Genomic DNA, 4,583 nt, shown 5'->3' with positions numbered 1-4,583 from the left:
TCTTATTCATCTCTGTGTGCCCTAGGTCTGGCACAGACCCAGCACAGAGTAGGCATCTTATGTATTTGCTCAATAATGGATTACATGTGTTGATGATAGGAATTCTGAGAAGAAAGAAATTGCAGCAAGTGGGAGGCAGTTGGGGACAGAAAGATTCTAGAGAAAAAGCAAAAGCAAAACCTCAAAGCAATCAAATTCATTAATTTAACAATTATTTGTTGATTGTCTACTCATGGACCCTGCATTGCAGGAGCTCATAGTCTATCAGAAAATGTAGAAAAAATATTAAAATAAGTAGTAACTGTGAGGATAGGAAGCAGACAAACTAGAATAGAGCAGAAGACATATGCAAAGGGCTGTGTCAATAGACAATGTGAGGTGGGTAATATGGGATATAATTATAGAGAGCCTGGTGCCAGGATAAAAAATTTAGTTTCAGTTAAGTGGGATTTTCTATCTTCTTAAAGCCACTGGTCAACACAAACTAGAAAAGTAATATTGAAATTTTTATACGACAGACTTCCCCAAATTATCTCTCCTTTCAAAGCAAGGATTCCTGTGTGTCAAGGCAGAAAAGTCACTTCAGTATTTTTACTCTTACAATTAGTAAAGTAATACATATACAAGGTTTAAAATTCCAACAGTAGCAGGAAAATATTTAAAGAAGAATAAAACTCCAACTTTTCCCACTCCATCCCCATACTGGTTTCTCACAGGCAACTAACTTCATTCAGCCGTTTGTGATTTTAGAACTTCTGTTGGTCACCTCTGTAATTCTAAATAATATGCTTATAATCCTATTTGTTTATTTATCAAGTTTAAGCAATGCCTCTTGAATCCCCACTATAAAATATTAGGATGTAGCTTTTTGTAGCTCTTCTTCCCCTTCTCCCTCCTTCTCCCGATTGTTTATAGTTAAAAGTTTTAGTTATTTTATTGGTTACTTTAAAATCTGTAACCTACTGGGGCACCTGGGTGGCTCCGTTGGTTGAGAGTCCAGCTCAGGTCATGATGTCACTGTTCCTGAGTTAAAGCCCCACATCTGGCTCCCTACTGTCAGCACAGATCCCACTTCAGAGATCCTCTGTCCCCCTCTCTCTGTCCCTCCCCCACTTACACTCTCTCAAAAATAAACATTTAAAGAATATGAATAAAATCTGTAATCTACTTAAACCTCCATTTCTTGTTCCATGAGACCTTAGACCATTTCTTGACTGCAACTATACAAGATAAGGAAAGTAGAACTTCTGGCTTCCACTTTCCCTTTGTATCTCCTTTTTCACATTCTAACATTTTCAAACCATACCACACTCTTACACAGTAAAAGATTATCAACAACAGAAACAACGAATATTATGGCATCAACAAGAAATGGACAAAAACGGGGGGTAGCCTCAGGGGGCTAGGGAACAAGAAAGAGGTGATGGCAATGAGTCTGCTCAAGATGATGCTACTCAGATGAGTTAATTCTTTCATCATGTTTTAATATCAACTCAATAATTCTTTTAGTGTCCACTAAACTATATCATCTCCACCACCACTATGTAGGTGATGAACTCTCTTACTTAAGTAGTGTGCAACTTTAATATTTTTTTTTCAGTGAGTTTCTGAGAATGGTGAACTCTTTTGTTCTATATTTGGCTCCAAATATCTTTATTTTAATTTTATTCTTGATAATATCTTAGCTGACTTGGAATTAGCAAATTGACAGTAATTTTCCCTCAGCATTTTGAAGATATTTTTTCATTGTCTTCTATCATCTAGTATTGCCAATGAGACTTTATTTTTTAGTTTATTGTTGTTATTTTGTAAGTATTGTCTTTTCTTTCTGATAATGCTTAAAATTTACTCTTGTTCTTCATATTATGCAGTTTCATTATGATACCTCTGGGTGTGTATTTCTTTTAATTTATCCTTCTCAATACTAGGGGTGAACTTTTGAACTAAGGACTTATATTTTTTGATATTACCCATTCTCTCTTTTGGAATTACAATAGTAGTTTTGTTGAAAATTCTGTACCCTTCATTTCTCTTATTTGGTCTTTAATATTTTTAATCTCTTTATCTCTCTGTGGTAAAGTATATCTAAATACTCAGTACTACCTTCTGAATCATTTGTTCTTTCTTTAATTGTGTCTAGTCTACAGTTTCTCCCATCTATTATTTTATATTTTAATGATTATATTTTGCATTTTCAGGATTGCTTTTTAGGGTTTTTTTCATTATTTTTTATCTTGACTTCTGTAATATTTGCCTAGTTTGTTTTCTATTTTATACTTTTTATAATTTTTAAAGTTTATTTATTTATTTATTTTGAAAGAGGCAAAGACAGCATGAGTGGGGGAGGGGCAGAAAGAGGGTGAGAGAGAGACCCCAGGCAGGCTCCACACTGTCAGCGCAGAGCCGGACTTGGGGCTCGAACCCACAACATTGTGAGATCATAACCTGAGCTGATACCAAGAGTCAGACACTCAACTGACTGAGCCACCCAGGTGCCCCTGCCTATTTTGTTTCCATAATTTATTGGTATTTTTATTTTATTTTAAAAATGTTTATTTATTTATTTTGAGAGAGTGTGAGTGCATAAGGAGGGGAGGGGCAGAGAGAGAGGGAGTGAGAGAATCCCAACCAGGCTCCAAGCTGTCAGCACAGAGCCTGACGCAGGGCTTGATCTCAAGAACCATGAGATCATTCTCGCGGTCCGTGAGTTCGAGCCCCGCGTCAGGTTCTGGGCTGATGGCTCGGAGCCTGGTGCCTGTTTCCGATTCTGTGTCTCCCTCTCTCTCTGCCCCTCCCCCGTTCATGCTCTGTCTCTCTCTGTCCCAAAAATAAATAAACGTTGAAAAAAAATTAAAAAAAAAAAAGAACCATGAGATCATGACCTGAGCCCAAATCAAGACTCAGATGCTTAAGCAACTGAGCCACCAAGATGCTCCTGTTAGTCATTTGAAAGAAGATAGGATGCTTTCACTCATACTAATTCTTTTGTTGTCATTACTATTTTAATGGCAATTTATTATTTTGAAATAATTTCAAATTTACAGTAAATTTAGAAGACTGACACAGAAAACTCCTGTTCACCCTTTTTCTCAGATTCATCAATTGTTAACATTTTGTCATATTGCTTTATCCACCTATCAATCATCTAAATACACTTTCATGATTTTTCTGAATCACTTGAGAGTAAGTTGCAGATATGACGTCTCTAAAGCCCTAAATACTTCAGTATATGTTCCCTAAGAACAGGGACACTCACTTAAATACCAATAGGACAATTACCAAAATCAAGATATTCAACATTAATACAATAATACTATTAACTAATGCATAGACTTTTTTCAAATTGTGTAAAATGTCCTTTATAAGCAATTTTTTCTAGTTCAGAATCCAATCCAGGGTCATGCATTGCATTTAGTGTTATGCTCTTTAATCTCAAACAATTCCTCATCCTAATTGTAAAGTCTTTAAAGGCTTTTATATAAAATTAAATTCATCTAGAATAGAATCATAGTGCTAGTTGTGTAGAGCATAGTACGATGGACCTCTGTATTACAGTATCCAGACCTAACAAAAATTCAAAATTTGCTTAATTGCTTAGTCTACCTTTTCTCCTCCTTATTTCCTTGCTAAAGAACCTCAGTTAGGCATCTTTAAAAATATGTGGGTTATTTTCTTATATAACCACAATGTCATATATAACCACAGTGTCACTTAACAAAATAACAATAATTTCTTGGAATCATCTAATAGGGAGACCATAATCAAACTTCCACGGGGGGGGGCACCTGGGTGGCTGAGTTGGTTAAGTGTCCAACTCTTGATTTCGGCTCAGGTCATGATCTCATAGTTCATGAGATCGAGCCCTGCATCAGGCTCTGCCCTAATGATGTGGAGTCTGCTTGATAAAATGTTTTTCATTGTTGTTTCTTTGTTTTATCTATTTTGTTCTTTCTAGAATCAGGATCCAGCTGAAATCCTTATATTACATTGGTTTTTTTCTCCTAAGTTTCTTTTCAAATAAAGCAGCTCCCACTTACCCCTCCCTCCCTTTACTTTTGTCTACTGACTTCTTTAAAAGCCAGGTAAATTGTTCCCTACTATAATATGCCCCATATTCTAGAGTTGTTGGTTTGCTTCTTAGTGGTATCACTTAATTTGTTTTCCTTTTTACCTCATAGTTTTTGTAAAAAGAAATTAGCTTTAGAGGCTTAATTAAATTCTGGTCAAGTGAAATGGTCTTATATCATTTCATATATACAATCGCTTTTATCATTTTTTCTTTGTTTATTCATCAAGAAATTTTCTCTGAAACTGATTTCTATTGAGAATTGCTTATACATTTCCAAAACTCAAGCTTAATCCTGTCCCATTTCTCATGTTTTTAAGGTCAATTTTCTAAAGATTTGTGGGGGTTATTTTGAGGGGGAGGAATGCATTTTATTCAATAAAAATGCCAAAGCTGATAAAAAAATAAGTGAAAATCAATGTAAAAGTAACAAAACATTAAGTATGTAAGTGTAAGAAGTATGTGAAAACTACATTATACATGTTCTTTTGTGGATGTTTTTCTACATGTACTTTCC

This window comes from Lynx rufus, unplaced genomic scaffold (genome assembly GCF_022079265.1).
Source record: "Lynx rufus isolate CCGP_SWC_20201006 ecotype Redwood Valley unplaced genomic scaffold, mLynRuf1.p SCAF_22, whole genome shotgun sequence".
Lineage (NCBI taxonomy): Eukaryota > Metazoa > Chordata > Mammalia > Carnivora > Felidae > Lynx > Lynx rufus.
This window is presented reverse-complemented; position numbering follows the sequence as displayed.